The 24,144-nt window shown below is 39.2% G+C and overlaps 1 protein-coding gene across 1 annotated transcript in view; it reads right to left on the bottom strand.

The window, feature by feature from the left end:
- dhfr (dihydrofolate reductase) overlaps positions 1 to 24,144 on the bottom strand; it is a 112,170-nt gene that overhangs the window by 53,241 nt on the left and 34,785 nt on the right. The window lies entirely within an intron of this gene.

Here is a 24,144-nt window from a genome sequence, read left to right as displayed (position 1 = left end):
CCCTGATCCTCACTCACCCTGAATGCGTTGCAAGCAGTACTGCACTTTGCTCTTTGGAAAGGGCAGAAAAATATAGTACTGGTATATTAAAGAAAAATTAAACCCAACCTAGCTTGCTCAAAATATTATCTGATCACATAAGGTGCTATTAAGCACTATTTTTATTGAATATTTGGTTGATGATTTTACCCAAAGCAACCTAAAGATGAAAATACAACTGCGTATGTTTCTGTTTGAAAATGGAGCAAGCATAGATTAAGAGACATGCTTAGAGTCATACAGTGAGAAGGCTATGAGCATATAACTGGTGTCATTTTGTTTTAATATATATAGTGCTTACCCACTATACCATGTTGTTTGTTCATAATATGAAAATTGGATTCTAAACTGTTAATATAATAAAGAATAAAAATGTTTCTAATGTATTTTATTAAATATGTAAGTGTGTACCATATTTCTATAGATGGCACTTCTACCTCAAGTTGGTTACCTTCCAGCTTCTAAATGCAGATGACAAGTATTTCCAATTACACTATCTGAAAGAATGTACTGGATCAAGAAACAATTTTGTAGAGTATATTCAATATATGAAGAGGCATTATTTTCTGATATTTTAATAACTACAGAAGAAATGCCACTGTTACATACTTGGGGAGAAGTCTAGTTCTTTAGGTTAAGGTTTCACATTCGCAAGTTTGAATATTTCATAGATTCAGCTTTCCATTAAAAATAACTGTGGTAACATGGGGACAATGGACACTTCAACAAGGTCATAAAGTTGCTGAATGAAAATAAATGAGATTTGTGCTGAAAGAAAATGGTGTTACAATGCCATCTAATGGAACTACTCATAACACATTTTTAAAACTAGCTGAAGTACTGCATATTATTGCATTTAGGGTAAACTTCATTCCAGAGGGACACTGAAGGTAGTTTTATTTAAAGCACTATCAGACTATGGTTATGTTGAACACAATATGATAATTGCTGTCTTTAACTGAATTTGTACAGTTATACAGAAAAACAGTTTATTTAGCGGTATTGCAAAAAACAAACAAACAAACAAATACACGCATCACTTTAGATTAGGTGTCACCTAATATGCTGTACTTACCATGAAATTACTTACATAAATTAGAGTAACTAGGTGTTATTACCTTGTACTTACTGTGTAATACAGTGTAACACTATTCCATAATTTTTCAAGGTACATATGAACATAAACTGTAGAATAACAATTACAATACAGTACTCAACCAAAGCATTACATTGTGACACGGTAAATACAAGGTAATAACACCTAGTTACTCAGTAATTATACAGTAAGAACTACTTGCCATGCAAAGCATAAACTACTGAGCAATATTTTACAGACCACATTAACAAAAAATACAACTGTGGTCTCTTTCCTGAAACTGTTCAAAGATGCAACGACTAAAGTAGAACCCGATAATACCACTGTAAGCGCCTGTTGAGTACTTTGTTAGTTAGACTCAAGAAACACTGTAAGGAAACATCAAATGAGCCAATATTCTGTGAATTCACATCCATTTATGCACAGTGTCTGACTGTTCAGCACCAACTCCTATCCACATGTTCTACAAAGTAGCAACATTTCTCAGCCCAAAGCTTCTACTACCATATGTTTTATTTAGGAGGACTGCAAAGATGCCGGAACAAGAAGAGATTTGTAAAAATCGAGTCTTAATGCAACTGCAATTTCTCAGTTTTTTTATTTTTAATAAATTTGCAAAAACCTCAAGTAAACTTTTTTCATGTTGTCATTATGGGGTGTTGTGTGTAGAATTCTGAGGAAAAAAATTAATTTAATCCATTTTGCAATAAGGCTGTAACATAACAAAATGTGGAAAAAGTGATTCGCTGTGAATACTTTCCGGACGCACTGTATATTTAAATAATAGTTTAAATAAGAGTACCATTTTTTTGGTGTTTGTTTTTGGGGTGGCCATAATAAAGTATAAAAAAGCACTTACAAATGTACATGCAATGTCCACAATTGTTAACCTAAGATGAATATTTTCAAATATTTACCTATTTTTAATTTGAATATTCAAAACAATGTTTGGCTAATTTGAAACCCTATTCCTAACATAATCACAGCACTTTACTGCACAAACTACAATAAGGGTACCTAGTGAGAATGAAGCCTTTTTTTTTTTTTAATTTATACTCCATTAATACACAAGCCACATATGATGCCAAGATGAGACTGACAAAAGTCATGGCTTGGCTGCCCGTGTTAACCCATGATTCATTTATTTTGAGGCAAAGTTGCTTTGGCAAACATGATGGTATTGTATGTGGTGGCTGGCTTGTTGGTAAGGTAACTGGCTGAACCTCCCGATTTTATTATTGCCTATATTATTCATAGTTACAATAACTACACTATTGTGTGCCATGTGCTAGTTGGTACTTGCTCAGATGCTGGTCCATTATGCCATTTTCCAATCCCGAGAACACAAAGGAGAGTTGCTACAATGCTGCACATGCTCGTGAGCACAGCATAGAACTGAACTTGATGAGTCAGGAGGGTTGATGCTCTACCAGTCAATGAAGTTCTGCAGAATTATGATTACATATTCAGAAGGTTGATTAGCATAGTCCAAATATGGTTGTTTAAGGGTGGCAACCAGGTGGGGTTCAAGGCACCTGTTTGGCACCTATATTAACAGGAAGGTAAATTCATAAAGGTAAACTGCACGGAAATTTGCCTAAGCCAGGTTTTATGAATCAATTTTTTGGCATACGCATTTTACTTTTATTAGTGTAGGCATTTTTTTTTTCATGTCTTATTTAAAGAAAGTAATATTTCTTATGATCAAGTCTAGGCGGCATGGTGGCGCAGTGGTAGCGCTGCTGCCTTGCAGTTAGGAGACCCGGGTTTGCATGTTTTCCCCGTGTCTGGGTGGGTTTCCTCCCACAGTTCAAAGACATGAAGATTAGGTGCACTGGCGAGTCTGAATTGTCCCTAGTGTGTGCTTGGTGTGTGTGTGCGTGCACACGCACGCCTTGCAGTGGGGTGCTACCATGCCCGGGGTTTGTTTCCTGCCTTGTGCCCTGTGTTGCTTGGGATTGGCTCCAGCAGACCCCCGTGAACCTATAGTTAGGATATAGCGGGTTGGATGATAGATGGATGGATGATCAAGTCTAACTTACAGTATCCAACAAAGAAGATAACATTACATACAGTCTAGTCAAACTTAACAAAACAAAATGTCAACCTCCACCCAAGAGAAAGAGAGGACAGCCAACAGCAAAAGCAAATCTTTAAAAACAACCAAGAAGGGAGAATGTCCTTTTCCCTGATATGAAGTGTTATTCTAACATGTTATTGATTAAATCTTGCCAAGTTTGAAACATTCTCTAAGCGAGAATTTTATTTTTCCAGTTTCAAACATACAGTCATATGAAAAAGTTTGGGAACCCCTCTTAATTCTTTGGATTTTTGTTTATCATTGGCTGAGCTTTCCAAGTAGAAACTTCCTTTTAATATATGACATGCCTTATGGAAACAGCAGTATTTCAGCAGTGACATTAAGTTTATTGGATTAACAGAAAATATGCAATATGCATCATAACAAAATTACACAGGTGCATAAATTTGGGCACCCCAATAGAGATATTACATCCATACTTAGTTGATCCTCCTTTTGCAAATATAACAGCCTCTAGACGCCTCCTATAGCCTTTGATGAGTGTCTGGATTCTGGATGGAGGTATTTTTGATCATTTTTCCATACAAAATTTTTCCAGTTCAGTTAAATTTGATGGCTGCTGGACAGTCTGCTTCAAATCATCCCATAGATTTTCAATGATATTCAAGTCAGGGGACTGTGATGGCCATTCCAGAACATTGTACTTCTCCCTCTGCATGTATGTCTTTGTAGATTTCGAACTGTGTTTTGGGTCATTGTCTTGTTGGAATGTCCAACCCCTGCGTAACTTCAACTTTGTGACTGATGTTTGAACATTATCCTGAAGAATGTGTTGATATTGGGTTGAATTCATCCGACCCTCAACTTTAACAAGGGCCCCAGTCCCTGAACTAGCCACACAGCCCCACAGCATGATGGAACCTCCACCAAACTTGACAGTAGGTAGCAGGTGTTGTTCTTGGAATGCAGTGTTGTTCTTCCACCATGCAAAGTGCTTTCTGTTATGTCCAAATAAGTCAATTGCTGTCTCATCCGTCCAAAGCACTTTGTTCCAAAACTAATCTGGCTTGTCTAAATGAGCATTTGCATACAACAAGCGACTGTGTGTGGCGAGAGTGCAGAAAGGGCTTCTTTCTCATCACCCTGCCATACAGATGTTCTTTGTGCAAATTGTGCTGAATTGTAGAACGACGTACAGATACACCATCTGCAGCAAGATGTTCTTGCAGGTCTTTGGACCATTCTCACAATCCTGCGCATATGCAGCTCCAGTATTTCTCTTGGCCTGCCAGACCTGAGTTTAACAGCAACTGTGCCTGTGGCCTTCAATTTCCTGATTTCATTCCTTACAGTTGAAACTGACAGTTTAAACCTCTGAGATAGCTATTTGTAGCCTTCCCCTAAACCATGATACTGAACAATCTTTGTATTCAGATCTTTTGAGAGTTGCTTTGAAGATCCCATGCTGTTACTCATCAGATGAGAGTCAAAGGGAAGCACAACTTGCAATTGACCACCTTGACAACCTTTTCTCATAATTGGACACACCTGTCTATGAAGTTCAAGGCTTAACGAGCTAATCCAACTAATTTGGTGTTGCAAGTAATCAGTATTGAGCGGGTTACATGCATTCAAATCAGCAAAATTACAAGGGTACCCAAATTTTTGCACAGCCAGTTTTTCACATTTGATTTAATTTCAAACAATTTAATATCACCTCTGCATCCGCCAACACTATTTACATGATTTGGTCTGTTAGACATGTTTTCTCAAAAAGACAATATGCAAGACGATGGAGTAGGCAGACGAACTGGCTGAGACACCTGCCGCAAATGCCGAACTGGAGTAACCAAGGATTAAAATCTAACGTAACTCTCCACTGTGCGCTCCTGAACTGCAGATCAGTAACTAATAAAGCTACTTTCCTTACCAACTTATCAACTTCTAAAAAAAAACTGGACATGTTGTTCCTTGTAGAAACGTGGCAAAATCCAGGGGCCTCATGTATAAACGGTGCGTACGCTAGGGCTGGGCAATTAATCGAAAAGTAATCGAAATCGACATTCAGAACCTGTAATCGATCAAACTTTTCCAGGTCGATTATTTCGATTACTTTCCCTTTAAAAACACTTCCGCGTGTGGAGTCACGTGACCCCGCTCCGTTATGTTGCGTTATTCCGCCGACTTGTCGAGCATGGAGAGCTTAAACACTGACACACCTGAGCAACAAGAGCAGCTTGTACCAAAGAAAAACGCAGTCTCCATCATTTGGACATATTTTGGCTTCAGTAAGGATGACATCGAACAAAATGAAGTCAGATGTAGACACTGTAGAAAAACAGTCTCAACGCCCAAAGGTAACACCACCAATTTGTTTCAACACTTGAAGCACAATCACATTACTGAATATGAACAGTGCATGGCTCAAAAAAAACAAAAAGAGACTGACAAGCGCCCAGCAACAAGTGCCTCCGCAAAGCAGATGTCGATAACACAAGTGTTCACAAATGCCACACAGTATGAGAAGAGTTCAAGAAGATGGAAAGAAATAACTGACGCTATTTGTTATTACATCGCAAAAGATATGACTCCCTTGGCTACAGTGGAGCGAAGCGGGTTAAAACTCTCGACAGAAGATACACTGTGCCATCGCGATCACATTTTTCTAAAACTGCGGTGCCAGACATGTACAAGACATGTTGTAAAAATGTAGCTGCTGAACTGAAAAATGTTCAACACTTTGCAGCCACATCTGATCTCTGCTCAAGTAGGACGATGGGCCCATTCTTGAGCCTTACTTTGCACTACATTGACGACGATTGGAAGCTGCGCCAGAGATGCCTTGAGATGGCATATTTTCCAGCCGATCACACGGCAGATATGATTGCGCAAGGTCTGAAAGATATGCTTTCTGAATGTTGACCTCGCGGAAGAAAAACTTTCAGCCATTACAACAGACAACGGTGCTAATGTTGTCAAAGCTGCTGCACTTAATGGATGGTTACGACAGCAGTGTTTTGGACACCGCCTACACCTTGCAATTGGTAAGTACACGTCAGCTTAATTAAATATAATAGCATAAAAGCAAGAGGTCATTAGGAAGCTTTTTTAAAGGGAGTGAGGCAACACCTTCAGCAAGTTCAGCTACACCCACTCTGTCACTTCAGCAATCGCTAGAAGCAGAGATGAGCAGCTATTTGGTGTCCCCCATGCTGGATAGTGAGGCAAATCCACTGGACTGGTGGAGGAAGCATCATGTACACTTTCCACTCTAAGTAAGGTGGCAAAAAAGTATCTCTGCATACCAGCTACTAGCTCCCCATCAGAGCGGGTTTTCAGTTCGGGTGGAAACATTGTTACATGCCTCAGGTCCTGCCTGAAACCTGAAAAGGTTAACATGCTCGTGTTTCTTAGTAAGAACTTAGAGTAAATTCATGTTCATATAGTGACATGACAAGATCGCTAAGATCACCTCATGCAACAGTGTTTAGAGAGTTCTATTTTCATTACAACATTAAAATATTTCTTTACAGAAGATGCAAGAAATGCACTGTTTAAAATATTATTTATAGGATATATAAGAGTTATTTTATTTAGAAGAGATACTGTTTATTTTCTACTTTTAATAAGAAAAACATTGAAAATAATTTATTTTGTTTCCAAAAGTGCAAGTTATTTATTTTTACTTTTTTATAAGAACAAAGTGACTGTTCGTTTTAGGCAATGTGTGCTTTAATTTCAGTTGTTCAACATTGATGTTCAATAAATAATCACAGATAGAAGAGCGTGTGTTTCCTTCAATTATTTTAAAATCAAGTAATGCACCCTTCGTTCAAAAATCTCTCACTTGTAATATGTGAGCATATTTACTGTACAAAACTTGTCAGTGAACTATGAGGGCAAAAAAAATAAATAAATAAAATCGTTCATTAATCGTAATAGAGTTAAAATGTTCAATTAATCGAGATTTTGATTTTAGGCCAAATTGCCCAGCCCTAGCGTACGCGCAAAAATGTTGCGTAAGAATAAAGCCACACAAATTTCCACAGTAGCTCATACCTTGGTGTACGCAAGTTCTGCGCTCGGTTTTGCAGACTGGCGACACCCAGCGTCAAAGCAGTGCTACTGTTCCTGTGTGGTTACCCTTTTTTTTTTTTTAGATCCACATCCCTGATGCGGCTTTATAAATACACTGAAATTAACCGCATATTGTTTATTAGTTTAATGCATCTGATTGTAATTAACCTGTAACAATAAAATGGTCCACAGAATGGTCAAACTATTCTAAATACAATAGCTGCTTTAGCGTTGTCACTCTCACTGCACCTTCTTCTTCTTCTTTCAGCTGCTCCCATTAGGGGTTGCCACAGCGGATTATCTTTTTCCATATTATTCTCACTGCACCACTCAGAGTATTTATATCACTGTATCGGAGTGGGGAATCACAGCTGTACAGCAGCTGATCAGAAAGAGAATTATCGGTACACAGCATCAAGCACATGCTGCCTCAGCCATGTTGTCTATTGAGCTGCTCTCATACGGCAAACACTTCAGACCCTTTCCTGTACTGACCTCGCGGGTCAGAAACAGTTTCATCCCAAGAAATATAAAAGCACTCAATCAGTCCATCAACTGCTCCTTGTAGAACTGTTTGTATCTATAAGTACAATTACCTCACTGTAAACTTGCGATACAGTTATAATATTGCCCAACCTGAGCCACTTTATAAAGCGCATATTTACATATGAGGAGGATATCATTTTTAAGATGAAATGCAGCAAAATATGTTTATTATATTACACAGATAAAACTTGAACTTCATTTAAATAATCTATATTGTTAATAATTAAATATGTGAGGACACAGTGCAGCAGCGCTAGCGAGGCGCTGGCGCTTCGTTCACGGATTGTTCCTGCCTCGCGCTGTATTCTTGCTGGTGCTGGAAGGATAGAATAATTAAACATGTACTACGAAGATATTTCAATGTTCCTTAAATGTTTTGAATAATCAGCGTTCTAAGCTTACAGATGGCTTAACGTCTATTACAGAGCTGATTGTGTGGTGACTGGGTTTTTGGAGAAAGGAAAGGACAGGAATTGGGGGTTAGTACATTTGAAAGAGACAGTACTGCTACAATAAAGTATTTTATTGAAGGTCGCACATGGCGCAGCAAGCATCTTGCGTGAGACATGAACAATCACTGCGCCACCATGTTCCCATGTTTAATAACATGCTTTAACTCCTATCATCATGAAAATTATATCACGTATACTCAGTACTTTAATTATTCAGAGAGCTGTAATATTACAAATGTAATGGATTCTGTGTCCTGTCGGAGGAAGAGAAAGTCCGGAAGCGCGTAGTGATTCACACACACAGAAGATCAAATACAAAACAAAGCATTTAACATGCTACTGTAGTTACTAAACATTAAACGATTTTAAGATGAAGAAGTTCATGATGTTCTACTTTAATGACAAAATAAACTATGTGATTAAAGTCAAAATTTAGAGATTAAAGTTGACATTTGTGCTTTTTTCCCTCTGTGTGCCTATTTTTTTTTCTCTGTACCCTAATAAGCTTTCATATGACACTCAGATGGTGGGCTATGACTCACCTTTTCAAGGTGACTTTGATATGTGACAACTTCTTTTTTTATTTCGGGCACTGTGCGACTTTGTGAACTTGAGCTTTCCAGTTTCTCCGACATGCTATGTCACTCAATCAACTTCCTTTTGTTGTTTATACCACTGTTTCAACCAACAAATAGTACGTTTTCCTTCCCTCCACTTGGTATTCGCTGAAATTCTTCTATATTCCCTTGTGCTTTTGCTATTGTCTTTTCACAGAAGGCTGATCTTAAGGGCTATTTATATTGATTTGCATATTCAAAGAGGCGTAATTCTGGGAGGAGTTGGGGCGGGACAGCAAGCGCGTGCACGTGCGTTTATTTCCACGCTGAGCAGGATTAATGTAGTGGAAGAACGTGGAAGTTGGCAAATGCACAGATTCCTGCATCTGGATTTTTCTGTGCGTAAGCACATTTCGGCTTTTGTGCTTACGTCATGTTATAGTGTGAATTCTATGCACGGCGTTATGCATGAGGCCCCTGGTTGTTAAAATCACTGGAAAGGTTTCACTGCACATTATATTAATCTACAGACCTCCTAAGCTTCATCTGGATTTTTTCTCTGAACTCACTCTTGTCTGTGGTATGTCTACTGCTGTTATTCTACTTGGTGATCTTAATATTCATGGGGATTCTGACTGTCCATCTGCTTGTGAGCTACGTTCAGTACTTGATTGTTTCAGTTTTGTACAGCATGTTGGTTTTTCAACCCATGCTAAGGGCCATATTCTGGATCTTTTATGTTCCACTGGTCTGCAGAATGTCTGTACATCCGGTACTGTTATTGGTATCTCTGATCACAAGCTGATTGAATTCAGCTTCACTTATCCCCTCCGTAAAATAAGTCTAAAATCGAAAATAATCTATCGTAATATCAAGAACATTGATCAGTTATCCTTCTCTATGTCTGTTGGTGCTTCCTGTCTCTATGATGTTTCTGGGTTGTCTTGCCCTATGCAGATTTTCTCTCTATATAATTCCACATTGTTAAAAATTTTGGATCATTATGCACCTATTAAATCCTTGGCTGTTCCTACTACCCAGTCATCTTCATGGTTTACAGCAGAATTACATACCATTAAACAATCTGGTCTCCGCTTGGAAAGACTCTGGAAGAAGACTGGTCTGGCTGTTCATTCCCTGGCTTACACCGAACACCAGAAGAAATACAGATGTGCCTTATCGGTGGCACATTCAAAGTACTATTCCACTCTTATTGACTTTGGTACTTGTCGCCCTAGATCTCTTTTTAATACAGTTAACAGACTTTGTCAACCTGCTGTTAAAAATCCTCATTTCTCTGTTGAGCACTGTAATCTACAGTATTTTTGGACTATTTTCAGTCAAAAATTATGACCATATATCAAAGTTTCTCTACTAACCATTCCTCATCTCTGTCGAATGATTATACTTCTAAATCTACAGTTTATTTATATAAATTTAACCCCACTACACCAACTTATATTGCTGAAGTAATATCTAAATTAAATCAATCTGCCTGCCACCTAGATCCTGCACCTACTTTACTGATTAAGGCTTGCACAACAAACTTTCTGCCCCCATTTCTCACTTTATCAACTGTAGTTTCCGCACCTGTGTTGTTCCAAGTGATTTAAAAACTGCTGCTGTAACCCCTGTTTTTAAAAAAAACATGGCTTAGATCCCTTACAGCTAAAATTTTAATTGCCCAAATTCTAATCTTCGATTTATGACTAAGATCTTAGAAAAGGTTGTTGCTGCTCAACTCCATGATTATTTAAATTTGCCTAACCTGCTTGAGCCTTTTCAATCAGGATTCAGAGCCCTACATAGCACTGAAACAGCTTTACTTAAGGTAGCCAAAGACTTACTTATAAACCACAGATTCTGGGATGGCCGCTGTTCTAGTTCTTCTTGACTTGAGCGCAGCGTTTGATACAGTTAACCACAACATTTCACTGTCCTGACTTTCAGCTATTGGTATCTCTGGTGCCGCTCTTTCTTGATTCACATACCTCAGTGATCGCCAGTATTACGTCTTCATTAGGGAATACAAATCTGCCACTACTTCATTCACACAAGGTATTCCTCAAGGATCAGTTCTCAGTCCAGTCCTCTTCAACATCTATATGCTCACATTAGGTGAGATTATTCGTCGGTATGGTCTGAGCTTCCACTGCTATGCTGATGACACACAACTTTATGTAAGCATTGATGCAACTGCAACATCTTCAACTGTTGCACTGACTGACTGACTGCACTTGGGAAATCAATCACTGGATGACAGATAATTTTTTTACAACTCAATCCTGATAAAACAGAAATCTTATTAGTTGGTACCAAACCTGTCCTCTCTACCCTTCATGGGCTAAAAATTGACATTGATGGGATCCTAGTTCAACCCTCAGCATCAGTCTGTAATTTGGGTGTCATCTTTGATCAGCTTCTTACTTTTCAATCACATATTAGCTCAATAGTACAGACAGCCTTTTTTCATCTTCGCAACATTGCTCATCTGCATTCTTTCCTCAGTGTGAAAGATACTGAGACACTCATTCACGTTTTCATCACTACCCATCTGGACTATTGCAATGCTTTGTTTTATGGCCTCCCGACTAAATATATCAACAGATTACAATATGTTCAGAATTCTGCTGCTCATTTACTTACATACACTAAAAAAATCTACTCACATCACTCCTGTTCCTCTAGGATTTACATTGGTTACCAGTTTTCTTCAAGAATCAAATATAAAATTATCCTTCTCACCTTTAAAGCCCTTAATGGGTTAGCCCCTCATTATCTGTCTGAGCTGCTGCTTCCTTATACTCCTTCCCGTGCATTACGATCATCGGACGCTAAGTTACTCACTGTACCGAAATACAGGTTAATAACTATGGGTGGCAGAGCTTTCAGAGTGATAGCCCCTAAAATTTGGAATTCTTTCCCTCTCAGCCTTCGCGAGGAAAAATCTATTATTAATTTCAAACTCCTGTTAAAAACACATCTTTTCAATGAGTGTTATTCTTTTTAGTGTATGTAATTTCTACTATCATGTTAATGTGTGTATTAAATTGTAAAGTGTCCTTGAGTGTATGAAAGGCGCTACATACATAAAAATGTATTATTATTATACAACTAAATACTGCGTCACTAAAAATCTTTATTCGGAAAACACCCCAGTACTCAGATGTTCCTAGGAAATGAAAGACATACCACTGTTATCTTTTTTGTTGAAAGTAGAGTAAATTGTTATGTAGGCTGAGAGGGGTTCCCAAACTTTTTCATATGACTGTAGTATATAAAACATCAATTACCCAATGACTTGTAACAGGTGGGCTGGGATTCTGCCAGCAATGCAAGTTTATGTACTTGTAGTGTGGTAAAAGCAATTACAATGAATTTGTCCTTCTCCACTTTAAGCCCACCTGGGAGTACACCAAACACTGCTGTATTGGGATAGGAGTGATTGTGACACCAAGGCTGTCTGATAGGAAATCAAAGATTTTTTTCCAAAATTATGTTAATTTGGCGCACTTCCAAAATATGTGGCCCAATGAAGCTGGAGCTAGACTGAAACATTCACAGGTTGAATTTTTCTATAGATACAATTTGGACAGTGGGCAGTTTTAAACAAGATGAATGTGATCGATAAGCAAGATTTTAAGTTGAACGATTGAATGTTTTGTGCATATAGAGGTAGTGTGTATTCTATGCATGGCTGCCTTCAACTCATTTTTTGAAATATTAAGTGAAAGATCCCTTCCCCATCATACCCTAGGACCTTTGAAAGGAAAAGACTTTAATATGTTTTCATATATTGCTGAGATGCTGTCTGAGTCTTCAAGTCTGATCAGTATTTCCTCTGGAATAGAAATGAATGGAAGGTGGGTTTTGAAAGTAATAAAAAAATTGCATTGATGGGAATTCATATTTGAAGCGTAATTGTTCATATGATGCAAAGACATTACCTATATAAAATTCTTTAAGTGTTTGTAAAGATGCAACAGATAAAAGCTTCTCTGCCTTGAAGTGCCTCCTGCATTGGTTCCAAATTCTGAGTGACTGATGGACAATTGGATCATTAGTACAGTGGAACCTCTGTTCACGAACGTCTCGGTACACGTACAAATCGGTTTACGACCAAAATGTTCGCCAAACTTTTGCCTCAGTTTATGACCACACACTCGGTATACGAACAAGCCAGGTTCCCTTTCGGTTTGTACATGTTCAGTCTCTACCTGTGCATTTCCTGTGCAGCGAGCAAGATAGAGAGAGCGCGCGACACACACACACACAGGCAGCACGAGAGAGAGCCGTGCACACACACAGGCAGCGCGAGAGAGAGCCGCACACACACACACACAGGCAGCGCGCGAGAGAGAGCCGCGCACACACACACACACACAGGCAGCGAGAGAGAGAGATAGAGCCACGCACGCACACACACAGGCAGCGCCAGAGAGAGACAGACACGTACACACACAGGCAGCGCGAGAGAGAGACACACGCGCGCACACACACAGGAGCGTGACAGAGAGGCGCGCGCACACACACAGGAGCACGCTAGAGAGACAGACACTCACACACACACACACACACACAGGCGCTCCAGGCTCGCAAAAGAGAGAGAGAGAGCGCGAGAGAGGGAGGGACGCATAAGGTAGAGGCTTGTTTTTGTTTTCAGTTCTGTTTACAGTGATCGGTTCGTAGCCTGCATTGTTGCAATGTTACTTTTCTTGGTGGTTTATTAAATTACGGATTTTTGAAAATGTTCATTTTTTCCCCTGTGCTTAAAACTCATTAAAAAAAAAAAAAAGTTTTTTTAGCGAGCGGTTCCTAGCACTATAGCGCGAACTATTGCAGTGTTAGTTTTCTCTGTTGTTCAAGGTTTTCTCAGTGTTATTCAATGTTTTTACATTTAGTTTACTATTACGCTGTGCATTCTATGGTATAATTAACTATGTTTGTGCTTAAAAATTTAAAAATATATATATTTACATACAGTTCGTAAGGTCTGGAACAGATTAATTGTATTTACATACAATCCTATGGGGGAAATTGCTTCGGTTCACGACCAAATCGGTTTACGACCAGAGTTTTGGAACGAATTATGGTCGTGAACCGAGGTTCCACTGTATATTGATGACAGCTTGTATTTGCTGGGGCACGGAAGCTAGAACATATAAAGAAGTACAGCAGGATTTCATTTTTCTTGCAGACCAGGCTTGTGATTATTCATGAATATTTGTGTCAATGTCCAGGGGCCTCATGCATAACGCAGTGCGTAGAATTCACACTAAAACATGGTGTACGGACAAAAGCAGAAATGTGCATATGCACAAAAAAATCCAGATGCATAAATCTGTGTAAATGCTAACTTCCACATTCTTCCGCTCCATAAATCCTGGTCAGCGTGAAAAGTAACGCAGGTGCCTGCTGCCACTCCCCCAACTCCTCCCAGAATTACACCTCTTTGAATATGCAAATCAATATAAATAGACCTTAAGCTCAGCGTTCTGTGAAAAGGCAATGGCAAAAGCACGGAAGAAAATAGAAGAATTTCAGTGAATACCAAGTGGAGGCAAGGAAAAACTTACTATTTGTTGGTTTAAACAGTGTTATAAACAACAAAAGGAAGTTGATCGAGTGACAGTATGTCGGAGAAACTCGAAAGCTGAAGTTCACAAAGTCACACAGTGCCCCGAAATAAAAAAAAAAAAAGTTCTCAGATATCAAAGTCGCCATGAAAAGGCAAGTCGTAGCCCACCGTCTGAGTGTCATATGAAAGCTTATTAGGATACAGAGAAAAGAAAAAAAAAATAGGGACACAGAAGGGAAAAAAAGCTTGAAATTTCCACTTTAATCATGTAGGTTATTTTGTCATTAAAGTACAACATCATAAAGTTCATCTTTAAATCGTTTAATTTACTAGTTTCTCAAATACCATCGTAACTAAAGTAGCACGTTAAATGCTTTGTTTTGTATGTGTTCTTCTATGTGCTCTACAGTATGTGTGTGAATCAATATGTGCTTCTTAAACGGGCCTTCTCTTCATCCAACAGGACACAGAATCCATTAGATTCATGATATTACAGTTCTCTGAATAATTTAAATACTGAGATGCTTTAATTGATATGATATGAATACTGAAATTATATCAAGTATACAGTACATGTATTAAACATGGGAACATGGTGTTGCAGTGATAGTGACAAACTGGTGGCCCATCCAGAGATTGTTCCTGCCTCACGCTAGATGCTTGCTGCGCCGTGTGCGACCTTCGATTAAATAATTTATTGCAGCAGTACTATCTCTTTTAAACATACTAACCTAATTCTTGTCCTTCCTTTTCATTCTCCAAGTACCCAATCGCCACACAATCAGCTCAGTAATAGACGTTAAGCCATCTGTAAGCTTAGAACTCTGATTCTTCAAAACTTTTAAGGAACATTGAAATATCTTCATAGTACATGTTTAAGTATTCTATCCATCTATCCTTCCAGTGTCACGCCAGCCCCAGCAAGAATATAGCACGAGGTAGGAACAATCCCTGAACAAGGTGCCACATGTTTAAATATTAAAAAAAATAGATTACCATATTTACCCATGTACCACGCGCACATTTTTTCCTGAAAATTAGCATTACACGAGGAGATTTTTTTCTGTAATGTTTACTTCTTCTGCTTGGGCTCTCTCTCTTGCTCGTTCACACTCTCTCTTTCATCATGCAACAAAAACAGAAGGGCATTTCGCTGAAAACGTACCCTAAACTCTTCCTATACAATCACAATGCGCGTCGTACACGGGGCAAATTTTTTTCGTGATTTTCTTTGTAAAAATTAGGGTGTGCGTCTTACACGAGGGCGCGTGGCACACGAGTAAATATGGTATTTAAATGCTGCGGTGGGCTGGCGCCCTGCCCGTGGTTTGTTTCCTGCCTTGCACCCGGTGTTGGCTGGGACTGGCTCCAGCAGACCCCCCGTGACCCTGTAGTTAGGCTATAGTGGGTTGGATAATGGATAGATGGATGGATGATTTAAATGATGTTAATATTTTATCTGTATAATGTAATAAACATATTTTGCTGCATTTCATCTTAAAAATGATATCATCACCATATGTAAATATGCGCTTTATAAAGTGGTGCAGGTTGTGCAATATTATAACTGTATCGCAAGTTTACAGTGAGGTAATTGTACTTATAAGTACAAACAGTTCTACAAGGAGCACTTGGACTGATTATGTTTATAGTTCTTGGAATGAAACCATTTCTGAACTGCCAGGTCAGTACAGAAAAGGCTCTGAAGTGTTTGCCGTATGAGAGCAGTTCAAATAGGCAGCATGGCTGAGGCAGCGTGTGCTAGATGCTGTATACCGATAATTCTCTTTCTGATCAGCTGCTGTAGAGCTGTGATTCCCCACTCCGATACAGTGATATAAATACTCTGAGTGGTGCAGCGAGAGTTATATGGAAAAAGATGATCCGCTGTGGCAACCCCTAACGGGAGCAGCTGAAAGAAGAAGAAAGTGCAGTGAGAGTAACAATGCTAAAACAGCTATTGTATTTGGAATAGTTTGGCCATTCCGTGCACCATTATACAGTAATCCCTCGCTATATCGCGCTTCGACTTTTGCGGCTTCACTCTATCGCGGATTTTATATGTAAGCATATTTAAACATATATCGCAGATTTTTCGCTGGTTCGTGGGTTTCAGTAGACAATGGGTCTTTTAATTTCTGGTACATGCTTCCTCAGTTGGTTTACCCAGTTGATTTCATACAAGGGACGCTATTGGCAGATGGCTTAGAAGCTACCCAATCAGAGCGCGTATTACGTATTAAATAAAACTCCTCAAATATATTGTGAGCACGGGGGCTGTTCGCACCCCTAGAGGATACGGACACTCCTCAAAAAATGCTGAAAAGACTACCTTCACATTGCTCCCTTCCTTGCTGGGCTTACTTGTGGTTGCGCGATATGCTTCCCGCATGGTGCTTCACATACTTAAAAGCTCAAACAGCACCTATTGATTTTTGATTGTTTGCTTTTCTCTCTCTCTCGCTCTGACATTCTCTGCTCCTGACGGAGGGGGTGTGAGCAGGGGGGCTGTTCACACCCCTAGAGGATACGGATGCTCGTCTAAACAATGCTGAAAGACTACCTTCACATTGCTCCCTTGCAGCTGCTTTGTCAAGTGACATGCTTCCCGCACGGTGCTTCGCATACTTAAAAGCTGGAACAGCACCTATCGGTTTTTGATTGTTTGCTTTTCTCTCTCTCTCTGACATTCATACTTAAAAGCCCAAACAGCACATATTGATTTTTGATTGTTTGCTTTTCTCTCTCTGTCTCTCTGACATTATCTGCTCCTGACGCGCACTCCTTTGAAGATGAAGATATGTTTCCATTCTCTTAATTGTGAGACGGAACTGTCATCTCTGTCTTGTCATGGAGCACGTTTAAACTTTAGACAAATGTTTGTTTGCAGTGTTTGAATAAAGTTCCTGTCTCTCTACAACCTCCTGTGTTTCTGTGCAAATCTGTGACCCAAGCATGACAATATAAAAATAACCATATAAACATATGGTTTCTACTTCGCGGATTTTCTTATTTCGCGGGGGGTTCTGGAACGCAACCCCCGCGATCGAGGAGGGATCACTGTATTGTTACAGGTCAATTACAATCAGATGCCTTAAACTTATAAACAATATGCGGTTAATTTCAGTGTACAGTAATCCCTCACCTATCGCGGGGGTTACGTTCCAGAGCCCCCCGCGATAGGTGAAAATCCGCGAAGTAGCGACCTATATTTATTTTATTATTTATACATATTTTAAGGCTTTATAAACCCTTCCCACACTCTTATAAACCTTTCTCACTCTCTTGTTAACCTTTCCCACACTCTTATAAACACTTCCTATGCTCTTAAACACTTTCTACATTCTTAAACACCACAGACCAACACTGCACACTGCACGCAGCGATCAGACGTCAATGTGTCTGCACTCGCTTTGTGAAGGGGGGCAGCTGAACTCACACTGAGCAGAAATGGATTTTGTGCTGCTTCTGCCAAAATGCCTGCTTGTCGCTCTGCGCGTTCGGAAGGAGGAGGAGTGTGTGTGTGGTTTTGTGAGGGCTGAACGCACGTTCGCTCAAACCCCCCTCCCTGGAGGCGCAGTTCGCATTGTCAAGGGGGTGGGGAGCTGAATGAACGCTAAGGAGAAGTGGACTTTGTGCTGGCTTTGTGCTGCTTGTCGCTCTGCCTGTCAATAATTTAAAAGCCTGTACATCACCAATTTTCCTGTCTCACTGTCTTGTCTTGCGTGAAGTTAAAATGTTTTATAATAGTGAGATGTTACTCATATCCTTAGCCCGACATCCACATATCATATGTGTTAACAAAGTGTGTTTTATAAGTTTACATGTGTTTAAAGCATGTGGGATGGGTATTTTAAGGCTTAAACTATAAAAATGTTTATTTATATGGTCTTTCTATATCGTGGATTTTCTCCTGTTGCTGATGGGTCTGGAACATAACTTCCGCGATAGGCGGGCAATCACTTGTATGTAAAAACCCGCGAAGTCGTGAATCCGCGAAAAGTGAACCGCGAAGTAGCGAGGGATTACTGTATATGATAAAGCCGTATCAGGGATGTGGATCTAAAAACGAAAAGTAAACTACACTGGAACAAAAGCACTGCTTGGACGCTGGGTGGCGTCAGTTTGCAAAACCGAACAAAGAACTTGCGTACGCCAGGGTTTGAGCTAGCATGAAAATGTGCATGGCTTTACGCCAAGTTTAGATTTTATACATCGCAAGTTGAGAGTGGAAACGGGAGTACGCAACATTTTTGTGCATACGCACAGTTTATACATGAGGCCTCAGGTCTTTATAGCGTGTATATTTGCCACCCAGTAATAAAATTTAATATTAGTTACTGCCATGCTAACCTTTCTTTACGGTTTTGTAGAGCTGCCCTTTGAATGCGTGGATGTGTCGAATTCCAAAAAAATTAGGTTAGAATTGAGTAATTTCTTAAAGAATGATGAGTTAATGTATATAGGGATGCTCTGAAGTAGAAAAAGAAGCATGGGAAGGATGTTTATCTTGACAGTATTTATTCTCGTGGCCAATTTAAGATGGAGAGTACATCTGTCCAATTCTTGTTTGATTTTTCCATGTTGATAACAACATTTTGTTGAAAAAGATCTTTATATTTGCTTACGATGTTTACCCCTAGGTATCTAAACTGATTTGATAAAATAAATGGGTAAATGTTGAGTCTATTATTCTGTGCTAGAGAGTTTTATTCAAATTGAGTTTGAGTCCAGATATCTTTTGAAATTCTGCTAGTGCATTAAGGACTACTGGCAAAGAATTTTATAGGTCTAATATATACAGTACTATATCATCTGCATATAGTGATATTTTCTGTTCAAGTCCTTCTTTGATAATCCCCTTTATCTCTGACATATTTCTAAAGCTCACGGCCAATGGATCAATGGCAATTGCAAAAAGCAATGGTGATTGAGGGGCATCATTGTTGAGTTACCATGTTGTAGTTTGAGATCATCTTGTTAATACAGAAGCTTCTGGACAGTTATAAAGTAGTTTTATCCATGCACATATATTTGGTTCAAACCCAAATTTGTGCAATGTGGTGAACAGTTAGTCCCATTCAACCATGTCAAATGTTTTTTCTGGGTCTAAAGATGAAAAGATCTCTGGTGTGTTAGTTTTTATGGGCGAGTATATCACATTAAACAGATGCCGAAGGATAAAAACTAAGTGTCTGATTTAATAAATATAGTTTGGTAATGTGATATAACAGAAGGAAGCACTTTATTAATGTCCTGCGGTGGGTTGGTACCCTGCCCGGGATTGGTTCCTGCCTTGTGCCCTGTGTTGGCTGGGATTGGCTCCGGCGGACCCCCGTGACCCTGTGTTCGGATTCAGCGGGTTGGAAAATGGATGGATGGATGGCACTTTATTAATCCTTCTAGCTAGAGCTTTGGAGAGTATTTACATTGTTTTGTATTTCATATTGTATTAAGTCCTTATTTTTCTTTGGAAAAACGGTAATTAATACTTGGCAAAAAGCTTGAGATAGAATTTTATTGTCTCTAGCTTCTGTAAATGTTGCTAATAATAGTGGAGCCAACGTATTTAAAATTTTTTTAATAAAAATTCTCCTGGGTAGCCATCTAGCGGTGTGTGACTTTGGCAAAATATTAGATCTCATTATTTTCTGGAACTTTGATAATGATGATAATTAGGCAATATTTTGCATCCATTAAAAACACGTTTGTAAAAAGTCTTATTGATCTAGCTTGGTCTTGTTAATAGGATTAATTGTAGCTTACTAATGAGATGGAAAACAGGTATTATTTACTTACTCAAAACTGAATATAAGACAAAAACATTAAAATCACCAAAGTATTGCTGAGATAATACATTTTATTTATATAGTGACTTTCAAAAAGAAAGCGCTCCACGGGGTCGTCAGGATAGCGGAGAGAACAATTGGTTGTACAGTCCCCACTCTAGAACAAATGTACAGTCCCCACTCTAGAACAAATCTACACCTCCCGAAGCCGCAAAAAAGCAATAGACATTTCACAGGACTCATCACATCCCGGTCATTGCCTCTTCCAGCTTTTGTCATCGGGCAAGAGATACAGAGCTATGAAAACTAGGACGAACCGCCTTAAAAACAGCTTTTATCCGAAAGCAATCATGGCCCTGAACTCAGAATAAAACTGCTCCATATTATTCTTCCAATGTGCAATATAGACCTTAAGTCAACAAGTGCAATTTGTATATTTATTACTATTCGGTTTGTTATTATTTTCTCTCTTCTTGTCTTTTTGTCTTTTTAACTCTTATTCCTTACACTGAGTCGATTGCACCTTCAATTTCGTTGTTCCTTTGTAAAAGTGACAATGACAATAAAGATCTATTTATCTATCTAAATGCTCAAGTATGAGTAAACCATTTCAAAATGGCCTACACAATTTACACAAAAAATTGCACTAAGACCAACAAAACTATTACAATGAGAGCATTTTAAATAGACAATTACCCTTAATGTAAACAAAATATGAATCCAAAGGGAGTAAAATACTAATTTACATTTACATTTATTTGCTTGGCAGATGTTTTTAACCAAAGTGACTTACAACAGAGGTAAACATAATCGAGTAGCATTAGGGTAGGGCCCATTTGTTAACCCCTTAACCGCCCTCTGCCGGATATATCCGGCACCGTTGTTTTATTGCTAACGCCATACTGCCGGAATTATCCGGCACATTTGCCTGTGGTTATATGAATGCCTGGCAAGTAGTATAACTGACGGTTTGGCGTGGGTATTATTACTACGTTGTATTTCGACAAGTCTGTGGTTGTTTTGGCCGGTCATGTGACGTGATTCGCATGTAACAGCTGTGAATATGGCGAAACGTAAACTGACTTCAAGTGAGGCTTTGCAGGCGATTTTGGACAGTTCTGATCATGATTGTAGCAGTTCTGAAGAAGATTTTAGCGACAGTGATGAGCAGCAACGTGCGCTGCATGATACTGTGAATGACGACGCATCGGATGACGGCGCTGAGTGGGTGTATCCCCAGCATCTCAGCTGGGCTGCTGCCCGTGGTAAACTACCTTTTCTGCATTCGTTTGAGGGAACGTGTGGCTTTATTGTTGATGTAAACAATTACACTGCTGAGCAGTTTTATGAGCTGTTTGTGTCACCTGATTTGATCAGACATTTTGTTCATCAGACAAATCTGTATGCAGCACAGTTTATTGAGAAAAATCCCAATTTACCTCCACATTCCCGTGTTCGTGCTTGGTTTGACACTGATGAAAACGAAATGAAAAAATTCATTGGGATTTTGATGTTGATGGGAATAATCAGAAAACCAGATATTGAGATGTACTGGTCTACAGATCCTATGTATGCAACACCTATTTTTGCAGCTGTCATGACACGTAACCGATTCTCTTTGCTGCTGAAATTCTTTCATTTGAATGACAACAGAAACGAGCCAGATAAGAAAGATCCAAACCGCGACCACTTGTTCAAGCTACGTCCTTTGATTGATCATTTATTTGAAGCATTTCAGTTGCCCTACATGCCAGGACCGTCAGTTGCAGTTGATGAAAGTTTATTGTCGTGGAAGGGCCGCTTACAGTTTCGACAGTATCTACCATTGAAAAGGGCACGGTTTGGTATCAAGATGTTTTGCTTAGCTGAGAATTCAGGTTACATTTATAGATTTCGTGTATACACTGGCAACTTGCACAACATTTAGTGGTCAATACTGCTTGAATAAATGTAAAAAATGTAAAAAAAATGTAAAAAAGTAAAAAAAACGAAAATTGTTCAGATTTCGCCTGGCTTGGGGAATATTTAGGGAGTTGGCGGTTAAAGGGTTAAGCAAGTGTCACAAGACAGTAGTGCTGGGCGGTATGACCAAAATTCTATATCACGGTATTTTTCAAGATTGTACCGGTTTCACAGTATTCGACGGTATTTTTTTCCCATGCATGAGTTAATCACATTTTCCACTGCAATTACTGCAGTAGACTGGCTAAGAATAACCTATTCCACTGTCATGAGAATTGTACAAAAATACATTTTAATGTGCACACAAGTATTAATACAGGTTTGCATGGCTCCATAATGTGATAGTTTTCAAAGGGGGGGGGGCACTAATGAAGAGAAGGAATCACACTGCATGACAGTTGCTGTCAAAATATAGAACCTTTTTATTGAACAAATTTTGCAAACCGCTTAAACTAAAACTTTGACAACAAATTGTCAACCATCCAAAGTGGCATTTAGTTGTATTGCACTGAACATGTCTTAGAAAAGGAATAAATGGCAAATATTTTTTGTAAACCAACTACACTTTGTTAATGTTAACAATCTCTGTCCACTGACATGTTAAAGTGACTTTTTAAACAACTTTACCATCATTAAACTACATAATATATAAACTAATAAATAATAACAATAAAATAAATAATAGTGCAACTTCCAGTAATAATACTATTACATCAAAACTTCAAGCCCAGGCACATTACACAGTATTCACCAAACTAAAATAAAACAAGTGCAACTTGGAGATGACATCTTTACCAACTGAACCGTCATTAAGGCAAATTGCATTAATATAGACCTTGCTTCAAGCTAAGCTATATATATATATATATATATATATATATAAAATAAATAATAAAACTGCAACTTGCATTTATAATACTATTTGTTGTTTAGTGGGTCAAAAAAAAAGAAAAAAAAAAAAAGGTCCGTTTTTAAATCCAGTTCGCCGTGTCTGTCTTCGTGGGCGCGATTGCTCGACCGCAGGGAGTTGATGAGGTGATTGGGGCGAGTCGCATCTGATCATTCTCAATTGCTTCGTCGATTTAGTGTGGCGTGTGAATAAGGTTCTGAGCCCACGGACGGAGACGTATATTTATGGGCCGGCAGGATGGGGGAAGGAAAAAAGAAAAGATAGAACACAAGGAGGTTAAAGAAGGGAAAAGGCAGTCATGGGAGACGATCCAGACACCAGGAAGGAGAAGGCAGCACGAGCTGGGGCCCCGTGAGGGAGTGCAGGCTTAGGCGATCTAGGGGCTGGTTCACCCCACTGAGTAAGCGTGTGGAGTGGGGCAAGCGAAATGTAAGACCTCCAAATGGATCTGAGGAGTGACTGAGTGAGCACGAAGGAAGACGGGAGGTGTGCCGACCTCGGACGGTCTGGCTGCGCAGTGTGGCGGCAGCCAAAACAGGGGTTGGCAGAAAGCAGTTCGTGCTGCAAAGGCACCGTCAGCAACGCCAGTGAAGGGTGAGCCGTGGAGACAGAAGGTGGTGTGCTGCGATCGTGGCGAGGAGAGAGACTGCATTTTAACAGATATATTTATTATGGATTTTATCCCCACATTTCACTGGCTTTATGGATTTGCTATTTATTTGGGTACTGTATTTTTCTGAACGCTGTCCAACGGACACTTTTGGTTTTACTTTGTTTTTAACAAAAGCACTTGAGCACTTTCCAACATCCCCTGGCTTCAATGAGATTTCTCAGCTCATCTCGGTCATAACTATCGATGGTGTTGGTTCAACAGACTCCCATGTGGGAAGAGGGAGTCTGTAGGGGACCGGCACCGTCACAGTATTACACAGTAACCAGATACATTACACAGTATTGAAAAAAAAAATAAAACAAAACAAGTACAACTTGGCTTGCAGTATTATCCAGTAGAATAGAAACAGTATTCATACATTTGAACATAATGCCTCCACCTCCGACCTTTTGAAACCAAAGTATTTACAGATAACAGACACAGC

This window comes from Erpetoichthys calabaricus, chromosome 7, assembly GCF_900747795.2.
Source record: "Erpetoichthys calabaricus chromosome 7, fErpCal1.3, whole genome shotgun sequence".
Lineage (NCBI taxonomy): Eukaryota > Metazoa > Chordata > Cladistia > Polypteriformes > Polypteridae > Erpetoichthys > Erpetoichthys calabaricus.
The sequence above is the reverse complement of the archived record's forward strand: the minus strand, read 5'-3'. Positions and strand labels throughout refer to the sequence as shown.